The sequence below is a fragment of the Thalassophryne amazonica genome, chromosome 11 (genome assembly GCF_902500255.1).
Source record: "Thalassophryne amazonica chromosome 11, fThaAma1.1, whole genome shotgun sequence".
In the NCBI taxonomy this organism is placed as follows: Eukaryota; Metazoa; Chordata; class Actinopteri; order Batrachoidiformes; family Batrachoididae; genus Thalassophryne; species Thalassophryne amazonica.
Window position 1 is genome coordinate 110,444,667 of NC_047113.1, and position 20,341 is coordinate 110,465,007.

The following is a 20,341-nucleotide window of genomic DNA, read 5'->3' on the forward strand; positions in this document are numbered from 1 at the left end:
TAGCTAAACTGCAGGATTGTCTTACAGACATAAAGACATGGATGACCTCTAATTTCCTGCTTTTAAACTCAGATAAAACTGAAGTTATTGTACTTGGCCCCACAAATCTTAGAAACATGGTGTCTAACCAGATCCTTACTCTGGATGGCATTACCCTGACCTCTAGTAATACTGTGAGAAATCTTGGAGTCATTTTTGATCAGGATATGTCATTCAAAGCGCATATTAAACAAATATGTAGGACTGCTTTTTTGCATTTACGCAATATCTCTAAAATCAGAAAGGTCTTGTCTCAGAGTGATGCTGAAAAACTAATTCATGCATTTATTTCCTCTAGGCTTGACTGTTGTAATTCATTATTATCAGGTTGTCCTAAAAGTTCCCTAAAAAGCCTTCAGTTAATTCAAAATGCTGCAGCTAGAGTACTGACGGGGACTAGAAGGAGAGAGCATATCTCACCCATATTGGCCTCTCTTCATTGGCTTCCTGTTAATTCTAGAATAGAATTTAAAATTCTTCTTCTTACTTATAAGGTTTTGAATAATCAGGTCCCATCTTATCTTAGGGATCTCGTAGTACCATATCACCCCAATAGAGCGCTTCGCTCTCAGACTGCAGGCTTACTTGTAGTTCCTAGGGTTTGTAAGAGTAGAATGGGAGGCAGAGCCTTCAGCTTTCAGGCTCCTCTCCTCTGGAACCAGCTCCCAATTCAGATCAGGGAGACAGACACCCTCTCTACTTTTAAGATTAGGCTTAAAACTTTCCTTTTTGCTAAAGCTTATAGTTAGGGCTGGATCAGGTGACCCTGAACCATCCCTTAGTTATGCTGCTATAGACGTAGACTGCTGGGGGGTTCCCATGATGCACTGTTTCTTTCTCTTTTTGCTCTATATGCACCACTCTGCATTTAATCATTAGTGATCGATCTCTGCTCCCCTCCACAGCATGTGTTTTTCCTGGTTCTCTCCCTCAGCCCCAACCAGTCCCAGCAGAAGACTGCCCCTCCCTGAGCCTGGTTCTGCTGGAGGTTTCTTCCTGTTAAAAGGGAGTTTTTCCTTCCCACTGTAGCCAAGTGCTTGCTCACAGGGGGTCGTTTTGACCGTTGGGGTTTTACATAATTATTGTATGGCCTTGCCTTACAATATAAAGCGCCTTGGGGCAACTGTTTGTTGTGATTTGGCGCTATATAAAAAATTGATTGATTGATTGATTGATTAGGAGGGTGCTAACTAGAGCACAATAGTTGCTAATTAGAGCTATTGTTTAGTCAGTAGTCTATAGCAGTCTGCCTCTCGGTAGGAGGGGTCTGGTTAGGTTTAAAACTCCAGCTTTTGTGGCTTCTGTTTATTCTTCTCTACAAGAGTCAAGACAGAATTCAGACTAACAGAGCAAGAATTTTAGCTGAGGAAGCTTCTGCGATTTGAAGCGAAACATCCTCACGTCAAGCAACCTAGTCCAGTCGAAGATTCAAGCTTCTCTACCCCCTTTTCTACTGTTTTTTTTTTTTACTAATACCTCAATTTCATAGCCTTAAGAGTGTGCATATCATGAATGCTTGGTCTTGTTGGATTTGTGAGAATCTACTGAATCTACTGGTACCTTGTTTCCCATGTAACAATAAGAAATATACTCAAAACCTGGATTAATCTTTTTGGTCACATAGCACTACTATTATTCTGAACACTACTGTATTTACTTAAAGTTTTAAGCTTTACCTGTTTCTTCCAACGTCTCATGAGCGAGTAAGAAAATTGTTTCCATGAATGAACATAATTTTCATCACTGTCTATAAGCATTTGCCAGTCAAATGCTCATTTCTTGTATAAATTGTAAATAAATTGTAAATTGTAATTGTAAATATTTTCTACTGTGGTTTATTTTGTGTTTCGAAGGAAACTCTTGGTCAACCGTAACGTGAGAATTCATGACTCTCAGATCAGAGATTGATTAAATTAAATCGAGACTGATTAATTCATTTGAGACTGATAAATTGTTTAAATTAAAGCACTTACGCTATAAATAAATGGTGCCCCGAGAGTTAATTAAATAATAAGTATTAAACCCTAAATGAATTATTTTGGTGACCCGTTACATTGGGCCTAGTCCACTCTAATTCAATTTGGGAGTTTAACTACTTATTCACTATAAATTGCTACATGCCTCTGGTTCCCCGTGTCTGAGCCGATTCAGTACTAATTTTATTTTATTAATTAAATGTTACATGTTTGGCGCTCCCGTGTGGAGGCATAAAGATTTAAACAAAAACGTTACATATTTATGGGTCCCCATTGCGAGGCCTAAATATCTGTAAAGCAAAGTGTCTCAAATGAATAAATAAAATTAAAAATGCTACATTCTTCTGGCGCGCCGGTGTGAGGTGATTCAGTAAATAAATTATTAATAAATTTCTTCCAATAAATTTATTAATATTGCTACACTGACATAAATTGAAAAAAGGAAAATTGTATGGTGCTACTTTTATGTGTTTTATTGATCAACATTCACTTTAACAACACAAAATCTCTCACAAATTGGCATTTATATATGTATGATAATATTTTAGACAAGTCTTGAATTATTAAAATGAAATGTAAATTTTGACCATGAAATCCTGCAAATTTGTGGAAAAACACTTCTTCAACTGATATATTACACATGGTGAATTTTGACGCACACACACGTGTAAACCAGTGGCAGCTGGTGCTAAAAATTGTAAGGGGACGTACCTTTGGTTGAAACAAACAAAAAAAAAAACACTTCATACAGGAACAACAAAAGAACAAACTAAAGACAAATCAAAGTCACAAATCAAGCTACTTTCTTGCTGCCCGTCAGCTCTGTCACCAGATTCTTTTCCGGTGACAGTGTGTCCAGTGCATTCAACCTGTGCTGGTTCATGGTGTTTCTGAGAAATGTTTTCAGTCTTTTCAAGGTGGTGAAGCACCTCTCAGCTTCTGCAGTGGTCATGGGTGTGGTGATGAGGAGCTTTAGGAGAGTAACAGTCTCTGAAAAGACCTTGCCAAGATTATTTTCCATGAACAGCTAGCTGGAAAAGGTCCACAGCACCACAGCAGGCCTTGAACTCCTTGAACAGCACATACTGACGCAGTGTACATACTGACGCAGTGTACATACTGACGCAGTGCACATACTGACGCAGTGTACATACTAATGCAGTGCACATACTGACGCAGTGTACATACTGACGCAGTGTACATACTGACGCAGTGCACATACTGACGCAGTGTACATACTAATGCAGTGCACATACTGACGCAGTGTACATACTGACGCAGTGTACATACTGACACAGTGTACATACTGATGCAGTGCACATACTGACGCAGTGTACATACTGATGCAGTGCACATACTGACGCAGTGTACATACTAATGCAGTGTACATACTGACACAGTGTACATACTAATGCAGTGTACATACTAATGCAGTGCACATACTGACGCAGTGTACATACTGATGCAGTGCACATACTGACACAGTGTACATACTAATGCAGTGCACATACTGACGCAGTGTACATACTGATGCAGTGCACATACTGACACAGTGTACATACTAATGCAGTGTACATACTAATGCAGTGCACATACTGACACAGTGTACATACTGACGCAGTGTACATACTGATGCAGTGTACATACTAATGCAGTGCACATAGTGACGCAGTGTACATACTGACGCAGTGTACATACTAATGCAGTGCACATACTGACGCAGTGCACATACTGACGCAGTGTACATACTGACGCAGTGTACATACTGACGCAGTGCACATACTGACGCAGTGTACATACTAATGCAGTGTACATACTGACGCAGTGCACATACTAATGCAGTGCACATACTGACGCAGTGTACATACTGACGCAGTGCAGATACGCAGTGTACATACTGACGCAGTGCACATACTGACGCAGTGTACATACTAATGCAGTGCACATACTGACGCAGTGTACATACTGACGCAGTGGACATGCTGACACAGTGCATATATTGTCGCTACGACGATATACGCACTGTTCAAAAGCACCGGCACATATTGTCCCAAGTGACAATATATACTGACAGTCAAAGCACATATCGTGGCTGGTAAAACTTCTTGCCCTAAAACTTCTGTCTGTCTGTCTCTCTCTCTCTAGACACACACACACTCATTACATTTGCCAAGAAGGAAATAAAATCGGCATTTATTAATTTATTTAATATGCAGCTGGTCTGTTCTGTGTCAGCCTGATCCAGTCAGATCTCAGAAGCTAAGCAGAGCGGGATCTGGTTAGTACTTGGATGGGAGACCTCTTTGGAACACCAGCGGCTGTGTGTGTTTCTCCAGGTGAAATTGGAGTTGCGTCAGGAAGGGCATCCAGCATAAAACCTGTGCCAATTACCAATGCGGATCTGGCTGTATCCGCTATGGCGACCCCGAACAAAACCGGAGCAGCTGGAAGGACAACATTAATTTATTTAATATGCTTTTATTATTCAGTGGTTGGTGTCGTCTGATCTGAGGTCGCAGCCCAAAGGGGGTTTTTTTCGAAGTGGTTAAGGATACGTATATCCGTATCTTCTGTGGGACTGCTAAAGGTATGGAACAAGGAGAATAAGCGAAGTGCAGAAGACACCTGCGCATGCGTGGGTCAAACGGGGCAAAAATTCCAACTACCAAACTCACACCGCTCCCATTGAATTTCGTATACAGTAGTATTTGCGGACTGTGACAGTTAAGGTTTACAGGGATTGTTTCAAAGGCTTTAAGCCTTAAGCAATGGATACAATAATGATAGGTGCGCACGGGTATGGACATATTTGCGCTTTCTGATTGGTCGGTAAGACATGACGTCACCGGGGAATACCCTCCGTATCTTTAGAACGGTCTCTGTAGATACAGGTCTGTACCCGTAGCCACGGTCTTTTTTTTTTTTCAAGTGGCCCCCAGGGGGAGGGGGGTGGCCTGCAGGAGGTGCAGACAACCCCATCGCTGGAAACCGTCACGCATAGACAGCTAACCCATGACGTGGACAGCTGGCACACGGAGGTCTAAAAAGTGGGCTTCCCGTGGTTGCACACCAGGTTCAGTTCTGGTGTTTTATTGCTGTGAGTGCATGAAAAGTGTCACATTTATTTTCTTTTGCAAGCCTTTTGCGACCAGTGCGCACAGGACTGAGGAAGATAACGCAGAAATGCTTCTGTGCAGGCGGCAGAACGCCGCATCGTTTCAGCATGACTTTTGGCATGGTGATTTATTCAGGGCGCTCGGGTGATATTGGCTCAGTAATTATAAAATGCCGGTGTTGCTTCTGCTGCTGATGGTGGTGACAGAACAGGGCGCACAGGAGACCCTGACCCGTCGCCCTGTGCATAAGCACAGTGACAATTTCGGATGAAGATATACACGTACGGTGTGTGCGGTTGCTGAGTCCTCTCACGCCCCTCCCTCCTCACCATGGGTTTGCCAAAGAGTGCAGTTGAATAGAAAATGACTGTCGTGTGGTGATGTGACCCCCAAAGTCAGACGTAGGGACATTTAAACAAGTGCTGTTTGCTGTGAAGTTCAATTATGAGTGCACAATATTATATTGTCGTGTACGCACACACGAGGATGATTCAGGCTGCTGGTGGAGGAACAATCACATGGGGATTTACGCTGCGTCCACAGATTTACACGCAAATCCAACCAGCTTTTACACACGAGGTGCACGGATCAAATTTGTGCAAGTCTCTTGCGCCCTCTTTCTCTCTTTGACTGATTTGGCAAAATACATGATATGAAATAACAATGACGACATACATACATATACTTGCCGAAGATGGCATGAAAAAGCACAGACTTATTTCCATCGTGGTCCCCATGGGAACACAGAAAAACAAAGACAAAAAAAACAGAAATACTTAAAAATGGCTGCAAAGCCATCTATATACACAAATTAATAAAATACAAAATTATTATGACTTCTTTCTCTCACACACACACACACACAAACACCTGTTGGGGCACATCATGACAATATGCACCAAAGTTCATGGCACATATTGTCGCTGGTGCAGTGGATTGTATGTAGTAACACACTTGGACACACCCCCCAACTTCACTGGAATTGGGGTTGTAATAATAATAAAATTAATAATAATTATAACCTGATCAGTTGGTTGTCCTGTTAATTGAAGCTGCAGCCACTGACATGGACCGAATCAATGGTTTTCTTTTGTAGAGATGACGTCCACATGTGGCATGATGCATTTTAAAACTTGCAGGAAGAACTTGAAATCCGGACGTTCCATTAGCAGCAGAGCTGCTAGTCTGCTCCACTTACCATAGCAGGTTTAAGCTCGCCGCAGATAACTTGCTGCCGTTTCTGTACGCCGGTCGATCAGCTCCACTTCATCCTTTTTTTTCTCTTCCAGTGAACGCCTTGAGAACTGTTTATTGTGTAATAAAGTAACCCTGTTTTCTGTGGCTCCACTGGTGGACACTGGTAAGAGAAAGAAAGGGCTTCTTCTTGTGTTGATCTTATTGGCGGTTTGCAAACCAAGACAGTGAATTACTGCCACCAACTGGCACGTACAATCATTGTGCACGAGTAAATGACCAGCTGCGGTGATAATGTGTCTATGATTGACAGCGTTAGCTGTCCAGTCACATGAGGAGAAGAAACACTGGAACAGTACAATTCATTGTCATAAACAATGGTAGTGTCCAGGCGCAGTTTTGTGTGCCCTGAAGGCAAAATTGAGGCAGCCAATCAGAGAGAAGCATCAGGTCACATACTGGGCACCAGTTCAAGGCTTGGCGTTGACTGCTGTTAGACCGGCAACCCTCAGTTAATAAATGACGTGTTCAAAACATCGTAGTTATTAATCCACACATTGTGAAACCCCTTGTATTAAATGACGATAGGTGCTGACAGGCTGTCATTTCATGGTAAAAGTAAAAGCTTATTTCCATTTTTAATATAACATAATGACAAATTTTGCTATGTTTTTGTAGATTTTCCTGAAATGTCAGAGGGCTCGGCGCCCCCTATTGACAAAGTGCCACTGGCTGGATCTGTCCTGCCTATGCAGCGTCCTGTCAGTCAGCTTGGCGGCGGTACCCAGGATAGATGAGTTAAGCCATATTTGTGTGAAAATCATGGCGTTGTAGTTGTGTACATTGTTGTTAGCAGCTGGGAGCAGCTCCAGCTCATCAGTCCTGACGTTTGAGAGGAGGAGGCTGGGGATCGTTGGTCTGTGCACGTCTTTCTGTAGTCCAGCTTGTAGTCCCGACCTGCAGCCCCACTTCTGTGTTCTCTCTCTGACATCTGTGTGGCTTTTCTGATCATTGTGAACCCAGAGCGCTGGCAATGGTGTCAGGGACATTATATGTCCACTGGAAAGACAACATTATTGCCCTAAGTAGAGACTGTTATGACCACATTTATACAAAATGAAGGAGATTTGGGGGTTTCAAAAGTTTTTTTTATTTAAAAACAAGCTCATTTCAGTGGTGTTAGGTGTAAGTCTGTTCCTCTTCTCTCCAGTTTTGGAGACGACTCACAGACGTTGGTATCATATGAAGATGGATTTTGTCCAGTGGATGAACAGCTGCCTCCATCCTCCCTTTGTCTCCTTTCCTCACACAAACACTTTCTAATCTTCTCACTCTCACTTCACACTGATCCACTCACTAACCTGTTCATCTTTCTCTGGATGTGTGCATAATATGTGTAAGTGTGTAAATCTGTGTGAATAGTGTCTGAATGTCTGTCTGTCAATGTGAGTGTATAAATATATGATGCTTTATCTATCCATCCATCCATCCATTTTCTTCCGCTTTATCCGGAGTCGGGTCATGGGGGCAGCAGCTCAAGCAAAGCCGCCCAGACCTCCCGATCCACACACACCTCCCCCAGCTCCTCCGGGGGAACCCCAAGGCGTTCCCAAGCCAGCAGAGAGATGTAGTCCCTCCAGCATGTCCTGGGTCTTCCCTGGGGCCTCCTCCCAATGGGACGTGCCCGGAACACCTCTCCAGCGAGGCGTCCAGGGGGCATCCGGAAAAGATGCCCGAGCCACCTCAACTGACTCCTTTCGACGTGGAGGAGCAGTGGCTCGACTCCGAGCTCCTCCCGAGTGACCGAGCTCCTCACCCTATCTCTAAGGGAGCGCCCAGCCTCCCTGCGGAGGAAACTCATCTCGGCCGCTTGTACTTGCGATCTCGTTCTTTCGGTCATGAGCCAAATCTCATGACCATAGGTGAGGATCAGAACGTAGATCGATCGGTAAATCGAGAGCTTTGCCCCCCTACTCAGCTCTCTCTTCACCATGACGGTCCGATACAGCGACCGCATCACTGCAGATGCTGCACCGATCCGTCTATCGATCTCACGCTCCATCCGTCCCTCACTTGTGAACAAGACCCCGAGATGCTTAAACTCCTCCACTTCAGGCAAGGACACTCCACCGACCTGAAGAGGGCAAAGCACCTTTTTCCGGTTGAGAACCATGGCCTCGGATTTGGATGTGCTGATTTTCATCCCGGACGCTTCACACTCGGCTGCAAACCGTCCCAGTGCATGCTGAAGGTCCTGATTTGATGAAGCCAACAGAACCACATCATCCGCAAACAGCAGAGACGAGATTCTGTGGTTCCCAAACCAGACCCCCTCTACACCCTGGCTGCGCCTAGAAATTTTGAACAGAACCGGTGACAAAGGGCAGCCCTGGTGGAGGCAACGTGCACTGTTTCCAGTGCACGTTGCCTCATTATGTTATATTAAAAATGGCAATAAGCATTTACTTTTACCATGAAATGACAGCCTGTCAGCACCTATTGTCATTTAATACAAGGGGTTTCACAATGTGTGGATTAATAACTACGATGTTTTGAACACGTCATTTATTAACTGAGGGTCGCCGGTCTAACAGCAGTCAACGCCAAGCCTTGAACTGGTGCCCAGTATGTGACCTGATGCTTCTCTCTGATTGGCTACCTCAATTTTGCCTTCAGGGCACACAAAACTGCGCCCAGACACTACCATTGTTTATGACAATGAATTGTATTGTTCCAGTGTTTCTTCTCCTCATGCTTTATCTAATCTAATGATAATCTGGCCTAAGTCTCTCTCTCTGGTTGTCAATCGATTAAACTATAGTAATAACACACGACAAAACTCTCCTCCTCTCAATGAACCCACAAAGTTCAGAGGGACTGTGCTCGTTCCCACCCTGAATTCACATCAGCGTGACACGTCACCGATACACATGTGATGTAATGAAGCTTCGTTTGGGGAGTCATGTGATCTTTCACAGGGTGAAGCGAAACATCAGAATATCTTGCTCTGAGAGACTTCCGCTGGGATAGTGAACAGGGAGGACGGCTTCTGCTAAGCTCTAACACATTTGTCTAAACTGATACTAGAAAAGTGTCTTTCTTTAAAACTGAGGTTATATATCCTAACTGGGACTTCATAGCATATCGCTGGAGCACTTTTGGTTAGTGCTAGATTGTTGTGTGTAATACTGTATTTGTAATGAAGAAAACCGATAATAAGATAGGAACAGCGCCAGTATCAAACACGTTGTGATCACAATTGCTTCCTGATGGATGTCAGCACCAACACAAAGAGAAAATCTTCTCCTGCTACTCCCACAAAGACTTCAGCTCCACTGTTAAAGATGAAAAATGTGCAGGAATCTTCAGCCATGCCAGAGGAGGCTCTAGTTGCTGCCACAGAAAAACAGACCTCCAAAATTGCTTACTTGGACACCAACCATGAGAGAACTCGGTCATCGTGGTGAATATCTGTTGACTGGTGGAAACGAATGCAGCTGACATAAAAGAACGCAAGGTCAAGATTAAAGAAATGGAAAAGAAACAATTCCAACACGGCAAATATGACCATAATCCGACACAGTCGGGAGGAAAAGAGACGTGGTCAGCCATGGTCCGAACGCATACGGACTGCCTCTGGCACCGACATTGGAGCTGCACCCACTTACTCACTCACGCTAAGCTGACCTCTCATCAGTGTCTGTCTCACACAGGCAATCTGAGTGATGAGTGTGTGTCCACTCAGCTGCAGGCGTGTGTTCACAATGGCTTGAACGAGCCACGTGTGCCTGCATGTGTAGAACAGGTGATCAAAGCATTGTGTGAGTGTGTGGCCAAAATGTTTGCTCAGCTGTATGTATATGTGTTCGCAAATTCTGTACCAGCCACTCCTCGTGCACACGTGGGGCACACATGCACTGGAGCTGTCCATCCAGAAAGCACACAAACAGGCTGACAGCTGTCACGTACTGTTGTACAGTCCGGTGAAAAATCCCTTTAGGTGTTTGATCAGTATATACTTGCATTGCTAGATTTTATTTGTCCGGCTGGACTCCGTAACTGCTGCTGAACTGTGCTGGCAGTGCGTCAACTTCCCACATGTGCGCAACATTCGGATGCAGCCAGTGGACTTTCTCTTTTCTCTTTTTTAAACTCTTTTTTTGTTTTCATTTTACTTGATATGCATCTTAACACAACTGCAGTTGGATTATCAGTGTGGGTCGACACTTCACATAGGATTTCTTCAAACCAGAGGTGCATTATGTATTTGTCAGCTGATCGACATTGCCAGCACACAGCGCAGTGGGTGAAAGGGACTTGACCAGCTGTCTGTGTTGTACTGTGGAACGTGAGGTACCGGAGGTGAGTTACATGTTTATTTATGTCGTCATGTGCTGGGCAAACATTTCCACATCATACCTGTCAGGATTTGGGTTTTGTTTGCTGTTTTTCTTTGTTTTGGTTTGATTGTTCTGTTGCTTTCTGTTATGTTTAGTCTCTTGTTGGGGTTTTTCCTGCTTGGGTCTGTCTGTCCCTTTCTCTCTTGTCTGTCTCTGCTGACTCTTGGTGGTGGGTGTTTCCCTTTCTCTGGCCACACCCTCTTTCTGGAGCGTTCGACGCATACCTGCTTTCAATCTGCACCTCATCACCTGGGTGTTTATAAGCTCCTCATTTTGCCTCACTCCTTCGCCAGATTGATGCACCTAGTGCCTTCTCTCCAGCTCTGTTTTGTGTATTCTCAACCTGCTTGCCTCACATGTGTTACGACTACCTGCCTGTATCCTCGACCATGCTTGTGTCTGATGTTTTTGGTATTGTTACTCTTGTTGGACTGCCTTACTGTGTACCAGACCCCGTTTACTGCTCCAGTAAACTGGTTTTACTTACAGAGCTTGTTGTCTGAGTCCTGCATTTGCGTCCAGCCTAACCTGTCAACCAGACCTGATAAATCAATCTGGCCAACGATGGACACAGCAGACTCGATGCCCTTGCAGTTAGCTCAACAACAGGATGCCTTCGTGTCCTCTGTGAGTTCTCAGATGGAGCATCTCCTGTCTAAATTTGATATTCAGGCCAGCCTGAACACCAGCTCCCCTTCACCATGCCAGTCGTTCACCTCGTCGGCATCTGTACCGGAGGCCATCATCTGTACTCAGGTTTCCTACCCCGAACGATTCTCCGGGGGAGACAAGTAACATCATGCCCTTCATCACTTAGTGTGAGCTACATTATGAACTTATGTTCAATATGTTTCTGTCTGATAAGCCAAAGATAGCATACATGATCTCACACCTGACCGGCCGGGCTGCTGCGTGGGCCACCGCAGAGTGGAGACATGAGTTGCCATCTTGCTCCTCCCTTCAAGCATTCACTGCAGCGCTCCAGCAGATATTCCAACACACATCCCCGGGGTGCGAGGCAGCATGCTCCCTGTTGAGGCTGAAGCAGGGCACTGGACGAGTGGCAGATTACGCTGTGGATTTCCGCATCCTTGCCACCAAGAGCAAGTGGAATTCAGCCGCACTCCAAGACATCTTCTTCCAGGAGCTGGCTTCAGAGGTTCAAGACCAGCTTATTGCCACCGAGTTGCCTGAGGACCTGGACGAATTGATCACCCTGGCAATCCAGGCCTGGCGGAATGCCCTCGCTGCGAGCCTCGTCACCTGCCCACCTTCACCCCACACCCGAGTTCGACCATTGTTCACCACTCTGACGTCAACACCGCACATCCTGGGACCGAAGAGCCTATGCAGCTCGATCGCATGCATTTTTCTCAGAGGAATGACGGTGCAGACGGGACGACGGACTTTGTTTTTATTGTGGACAGTCAGGTCATTTGATTTTGTAACATTATTTATTTCATAAAACGTAACATGCGGGCACCAGAAAATGTAGTGTATTTATTTATTAGCCTTTATGCCTCCACAAGGGAGCATCAATAGATGTCTTATGGGCCTTTCACATTGAACACGTCATAAGCTTCAGGCAACGCCTACCGACGCTTTAACATTTTTTTACTTTTTTTTTCTTTTTTTATATATATATAAACTGTTTAGTGTTTCTTTTATATTTTAAGAAATATTTTTATTTGTCCCAATCAGGAACATTTGCTGTGCAGACAACCAAACTTCCCTTGATGAGCTGAACTGTTGTGAAAAGTGTAATGACACGGACCCACAACAGGGGGCGTAAATGAATGGTCAATGGAAATAAGTAACAATTTTAATGTTGTGAAATGTGCACAACGGATACAGATACAATTCAATACTAAGGTCAATTATAAAGTTGGTGTCGTGTGGGCAGGCTCGAGGATAGGAGACGCCCGTCCAGAGAAGAGTCGGGACCCACACGATTTCCACCGCCAACGGATCTGGAGAGCCGCCAAGTCCTGAGTCCCCAGGTGGCCACCGTCTCCAGCTGTCAGATCGGGTACTGCTGGCAGAAAACAGAAACAGTCAAGAGTGGGTGTGTGTGCACACACCCAGTAAAACAGTCAGCTGAGTATTCCTGATGGAGGGAGAAAACACCACCTCCCAATCCCACTACTTCCTCTGGTTATCCGTGCAGACTCCACTACACAAGTATAAGAGTGAAGAGTGGAGAACGCCACCTCTTACCACTCCCTTCGACTCGGCAGTCAGTGGAGAAGCTGCAAACTCAGAAGGTAAATTAGCTACCAGTACAGATGTGAAAAACGTCACAACTTAGCTGATTCAATATTACGGCTGAGTGTCTACGTGAACGATTCAGACGATTTCTCGGCAGAGGTGTGGTGTCTTCTCCAGGCTTTTATGGGTGAGGTGTGATGAGGTGATGAATGACAGCTGTCAACTCCGGGCTCCTGGTGCTCCTGGTGGCGACTGCGCCCTCTGGTGCCTGAAGCCCGCCTTCAGGCAGGGCGCCCTCTGGCGTTGAGCCAGCAGTACCTCCTCTTCGGGCGGCCCACACAACACTGAACACCATGAAGTCCAGTCGAAAGAAAACATCTCTGCTCTTCAGCAACACCACCAGAGTTCAAAGCTGCAGAAGAGACCTTCATCTGGTCCGGAGAATTCAGCATAACATCACCTGCTTCTAAATAAAAGGCTCTTTCAACAGCAACTATTTTATTATTTTTTAAAAAGCTGTTTCATTTTATATTTTAACAATAAATGAACAGATCATTAAAAATGTCCACGAATCAAAGTCAAAAGACATTTGCACAAGTAGAAGCTCTCCACTTATTGTGCTCAAATTCATATTTTAGAATTGACTCTGTCCTGATAACAACATTAAAGGCAATTACATATTTTGACGAAATTACAAGTTGAAATGACTTAAAAAATTCATCATGTGGTTTACAGTAGTGTTCAGAATAATAGTAGTGCTATGTGACTAAAAAGATGAATCCAGGTTTTGAGTATATTTCTTATTGTTACGTGGGAAACAAGGTACCAGTAGATTCAGTAGATTCTCACAAATCCAACAAGACCAAGCATTCATGATATGCACACTCTTAAGGCTATGAAATTGGGCTATTAGTAAAAAAAAAAGTAGAAAAGGGGGTGTTCACAATAATAGTAGCATCTGCTGTTGATGCTACAAACTCAAAACTATTATGTTCAAACTGCTTTTTTATCAAGCCCCAATTTAGCAATTGGGGCTGCAACAGCACAGCCCCAATTTCAATTGGGCAAACGGTACGATTATTGAGTGGGGTTCTTCTTGCTCTGGGAAGTGTTTAACCATCACCAAACCACTGTATTCATCCGTTCTTCCAGATCTGACCTGGGTTCCACCTTGTTATCTTGATTTAGCTACTGTGTTTAGCAAGGCTAAAGCTAGCTCCCGCCTCATCGTGCGTATGATTGTGCTATTGATTTGTTGCCTGGGACCAGTCCGTCGCGGGAAAAGTTGTATCTCTGTCCACTCCTGAACGCACCGCCATGCAGGAATACATACAGGAGTCGCTTGACGCTGGTTTAATTCGGCTCTCATTGTCACCAGCAGGGGCGGGGTTTTCTTTGTTGAGAAAAAGGATAAGACGCTTCATCCCTGTATTGATTATTGGGGTTTGAATGCTATTATGGTAAAGAACCGTTATCCCTTACCATTGATGTCGTCTGCTTTTGAGTTCCTAGAGGGTGCCAAAGAATTTACTAAATTGGATCTTCGAAACACATACCATTTGGTCAGGATTAGACAGGAAGATGAATGGAAGACTGTGTTTAACACTTCCAGAACCTTGTTAACAATGTACTGCGGGAACTGCATCTACTGGCTTCTACTGGTGGTTGGCTCTCACTGCGGTATTGTATCACTTCCTGTTCCGGAGCACAGCGGTGTTTTGCTGTATCTGTTAGCTGTTTAATCTGTGCAGTTAGATTGATCTAGTTAACTAGATAATGATTTGTTTCACAGTGTAATCTTCACGTGCCTTAACTAAAGCACTCCCTCTGCTGAATCACCTCCAAATTATTTACACATTATTCACTTTGTGTGTTTTTAGGAATCCGCTAGCTTAGCCCAGCTATTAGCCCTTAGCCGGTTTAGCATGGCGGCTTCTCCTGTCTCTCCCGCACTTTTCTGCTCTGGGTGTGAAATGTTTAGTTATTCCTCGGCCTCCTTTAGCAGTAATGGTACTTGTAATAAGTGTAGCTTATTCGTAGCTTTGGAGGCCAGGCTGGGCGAATTGGAGACTTGGCTCCGCACCTTGGAAAATCCTACAGCTAGCCAGGCCCCTGTAGTCGGTGTGGACCAAGGTAGCTTAGCCACCGTTAGTTCCCCTCTGGCAGATCCCGAGCAGCCGGGAAAGCAGGCCGACTGGGTGACTGTGAGGAGGAAGCGTAGTGCTAAACAGAAGCCCTGTGTACACCACCAACCCGTTCACATTTCTAACCGTTTTTCCCCACTCGGCGACACATCCGCCGAGGAACAAACTTTGGTTATTGGCGACTCTGTTTTGAGAAATGTGACGTAAGCGACACCAGCAACCATAGTCAGTTGTCTTCCGGGGGCCAGAGCAGGCGACATTGAAGGAAATTTGAAACTGCTGGCTAAGGCTAAGCGTAAATTTGGTAAGATTGTAATTCACGTCGGCAGTAATGACACCCGGTTACGCCAATCGGAGGTCACTAAAATGAACATTGAATCGGTGTGTAACTTTGCAAAAACAATGTCGGACTCTGTAGTTTTCTCTGGGCCCCTCCCCAGTTGGACCGGGAGTGACATGTTTAGCTGCATGTTCTCCTTGAATTGCTGGCTGTCTGAGTGGTACAGAAGCTGTACTTTATACGGCAGCTGAGGAAGTTAGTTCAACCTGCCACAAACAATGATGGTGAACTTCTAGACCACCATCACTGAGTCAGTCATCTTTGTCTGTCACCACAAATAACCTAAACAGCCACAGAAATTTTGGAAAGTTATTAAATCTCTCTCTGTGAGGAAAAGCTCTCAATGACGTTATGTTTTCATGTACCTCGTGTTTAGCCGCATGTTCTCCCTGAATTGCTGGCTGTCTGAGTGGTGTCCAAAAAATGAGGTGGGCTTCATAGATAATTGGCAAAGCTTCTGGGGAAAACCTGGTCTTGTTAGGAGAGACGGCATCCATCCCACTTTGGATGGAGCAGCTCTCATTTCTAGAATTCTGGCCAATTTTCTTAAACCCTCCAAACCGTGACTATCCAGGGTTGGGACCAGGAAGCAGAGTTGTAGTCTGCCTTACAGAAACCTGGTTACAGCAGGATGAATATGTTAGTTTAAATGAGTCAACACCCCCGAGTCACACTAACTGCCAGAACGCTCGTAGCACGGGCCGAGGAGGAGGATTAGCAGCAATCTTCCATTCCAGCTTATTAATTAATCAAAAACCCAGACAGAGCTTTAATTTATTTGAAAGCTTGTCTCTTAGTCTTGTCCATCCAAATTGGAAGTCCCAAAAACCAGTTTTATTTGTTGTTATCTATCGTCCACCTGGTCGTTACTGTGAGTTTCTCTGTGAATTTTCAGACCTTTTGTCTGACTTAGTGCTTAGCTCAGATAAGATAATTATAGTGGGCGATTTTAACATCCACACAGATGCTGAGAATGACAGCCTCAACACTGCATTTAATCTATTGTTAGACTCGATTGGCTTTGCTCAAAATGTAAATGAGTCCACCCACCACTTTAATCATACCTTAGATCTTGTTCTGACTTATGGTATGGAAATTGAAGACTTAACAGTATTCCCTGAAAACCCCCTTCTGTCTGATCATTTCTTAATAACATTTACATTTACTTTAATGGATTACCCAGCAGTGGGGAATAGGTTTCATTACAGTAGAAGTCTTTCAGAAAGCGCTGTAACTAGGTTTAAGGGTATGATTCCTTCTTTATGTTCTCCAATGCCATATACCAACACAGTGCAGAGTAGCTACCTAAACTCTGTGAGTGAGATAGATTATCTCGTCAATAGTTTTATATCCTCATTGAGGACAACTTTGGATGCTGTAGCTCCTCTGAAAAAGAGAGCCTTAAATCAGAAGTGCCTGACTCCGTGGTATAACTCACAAACTTGCAGCTTAAAGCAGATAACCCGTAAGTTGGAGAGGAAATGGCGTCTCACTAATTTAGAAGATCTTCACTTAGCCTGGAAAAAGAGTCTGTTGCTCTATAAAAAAGCCCTCTGTAAAGCTAGGACATCTTATTACTCATCACTAATTGAAGAAAATAAGAACAACCCCAGGTTTCTTTTCAGCACTGTAGCCAGGCTGACAAAGAGTCAGAGCTCTATTGAGCCGAGTATTCCTTTAACTTTAACTAGTAATGACTTCATGACTTACTTTGCTAATAAAATTTTAACTATTAGAGAAACAATTACTCATAACCATCCCAAAGACATATCGTTCTCTTTGGCTGCTTTCAGTGATGCCAGTATTTGGTTAGACTCTTTTATTATTATTTTTTATTGTTATTTTCATTAGTTACTTCCTCCAAACCATCAACATGACTATTAGACCCCATTCCTACCAGGCTGCTCAATGAAGCCCTACCATTAATTAATGCTTCGATCTTAAATATGATCAATCTGTCTTTATTAGTTGGCTATGTACCACAGGCTTTTAAGGTGGCAGTAATTAAACCATTACTTAAAAAGCCATCACTTGACCCAACTATCTTAGCTAATTATAGGCCAATCTCCAACCTTCCTTTTCTCTCAAAAATTCTTGAAAGGGTAGTTGTAAAACAGCTAACTGATCATCTGCAGAGGAATGGTCTATTTGAAGAGTTTCAGTCAGGGTTTAGAATTCATCATAGTACAGAATGATCTTAATTGTAGAATAGAATTTAAAATTCTTCTTCTTACTTATAAGGTTTTGAATAATCAGGTCCCATCTTATCTTAGGGACCTCATAGTACCATATCACCCCAATAGAGCGCTTCGCTCTCAGACTGCAGGCTTACTTGTAGTTCCTAGGGTTTGTAAGAGTAGAATTGGAGGCAGAGCCTTCAGCTTTCAGGCTCCTCTCCTCTGGAACCAGCTTCCAATTCAGATCAGGGAGACAGACACCCTCTCTACTTTTAAGATTAGGCTTAAAACTTTCCTTTTTGCTAAAGCTTATAGTTAGGGCTGGATCAGGTGACCCTGAACCATCCCTTAGTTATGCTGCTACAGACGTAGACTGCTGGGGGGTTCCCATGATGCACTGAGTGTTTCTTTCTCTTTTTGCTCTGTATGCACCACTCTGCATTTAATCATTAGTGATTGATCTCTGCTCCCCTCCACAGCATGTCCTTTTCCTGGTTCTTTCCCTCAGCCCCAACCAGTCCCAGCAGAAGACTGCCCCTCCCTGAGCCTGGTTCTGCTGGATGTTTCTTCCTGTTAAAAGGGAGTTTTTCCTTCCCACTGTCGCCAAGTGCTTGCTCACAGGGGGTCGTTTTGACCGTTGGGGTTTTTCCGTAAGTATTGTATGGCTTTGCCTTACAATATAAAGCGCCTTGGGGCAACTGTTTGTTGTGATTTGGTACTATATAAATAAAATTGATTTGATTTGATTTGTTTGTCTATTTAGATGACATCCTGATCTTCTCTCCTGACCTCAAGACTCACACCAAGCATGTTTAGGCGATGTTACAAACCCTACTGTTGAACAAGTTGTCTGTCAAGGCTGAGAAGTGGGAATTTCATAAATCTACTGTATCTTTGCTGGGGTTTGTCATAGCTGAGGTAAGGCTTCAGATGGACCCTGAGGTGGCAGCAGTATGTGATTGGGCGGTGCCTAGTAGCCGAAAAGAAGTTCAGAGATTTTTGGGATTTGCTAATTTCTACCGAAAATTTATCTGAAATTTCAGTTCTGTAGCTGCTCCACTTTATAATGTGACCTCGCCACTATGGACGTTCAAGTGGACTCCGGAATGTGATGAGGGCTTTAGGGTCCTAAAGCAACGGTTTACAGCAGCCCCTGTGCTACTCCTTCCTGAACCCGCACGACAGTTTGTGGTTCAGATGGTTGCTTCGGATATTGGTTTGGGAGCAGTCCTGTCCCACATGTGTCCCACAGACAGATGGTTACATCCATGTGCCTTTCTGTCCTGCAAGTTGTCTGCTGCGAAGTGCAATTATAGCATCGCCGACCGGGAACTTCTAGCAGTCAAGGTGGCCTTGGAGGAGTGGCGACACTGACTTGAGGGGGCACAGATGCCGTTCTTGGTTTACACAGATCATAAGAATTTGGCTTATTTACATTCAGTAAATAAAATTACGTTCAATAAAACGTTTGAACATCCACTAGGATTGTTGGGCAATATTTTTCAGTCGGTTCGATTTTGTCATCACTTACCAGCCTTGGTTGAAGAATGGTAAGCCAGATGTGTTGTCTAGGCTGTATGATGATTCCCATACTCCAGTAGATCCGGGTAATATTTTGCCTTCTACATGCCTTGTTTCAGCCATTACTTGGGAAATAGAGTCTTGCATTAGGACCGCACTTGAGACAGAAAGGATTCCGTCCGACTGTCTTTCCGGGAAATTGTTTGTTCCGGCTCCCCTTAGGGGAGAAGTTATCGAGTGGGGACATAGTAGTCACTTCTCCTGCCATCCGTGTATTAAAAAGACTTTGTTTGTTCTCCAACAACAGTTTTGGTGGCCACATATGATCAAAGATGTTACGGAGTTTGTGAATGCCTGTCAAGTTTGTGCCATGCACAAATCTTCAACTCATCCTCCTGCTTGATCATTGTTGCCTCTGTCTGTCCCTAGACAACCTTGGACTCATATTTCCTTGGATTTTGTTACTGGACTGCCTCCCTCTAAGGGACACATGGTAATTCTGACTGTTGTTGATAGACTGTCCAAGATGTGTCACTTTGTACCCTTGCCAAAATTGCCTTCAACCAAAGAGTTAGCTGAAATTATGCTCACGCGTTTTTCATCTCCATGGTTTTCCACAGTACATCGTCTCCGACCGGGGTCCACAGTTTGGGATTTTGGAGGGAATTCGGCCATCTCCTTGGGGCCACCTCCAGTCTAACGTCCGGGTACCATCCCCAGACTAATGGTCAGACTGAGCATTTTAATCAAGAATTAGACAAAGTTCTTAGAATATTATGTTCAGAGCACCCGTCCACCTGGTCTTCACAGTTGTCGTGGATCGAGTTAGCACACAACAGTTTACCACCTGCATCTTCTGGGTTTTCTCCATTTCATGTCATTTTCAGTCATCAATCTTCCTTGTTTTCCCCCACAGTTCTGCAGTCCCCAGTTCTGTCAGCCCTCAGTTTGGTCATTCGGTGCCAACAAACCTGGAAGCGGGCTTGACGAGTCCTCGGTAGATCTTCCGCTCTTTATAAGTCGCCCCAGCCTATATGCTGGTCAAAAGGTTTGGTCATCAACTCGTCACTTACCTCTCCATGGGGTTCCTCGCAAATTGGCTCCCAGGTTCGTTGGTCCTTTCCCTGTGTCTAAAGTTATAAATCCTGTTTCTGTTTGGCTCTGGTTACCCAGTTCCATGTGCATTAACCCTACTTTCCATGTTAGTCACGTTAAGCCTTTTAGGT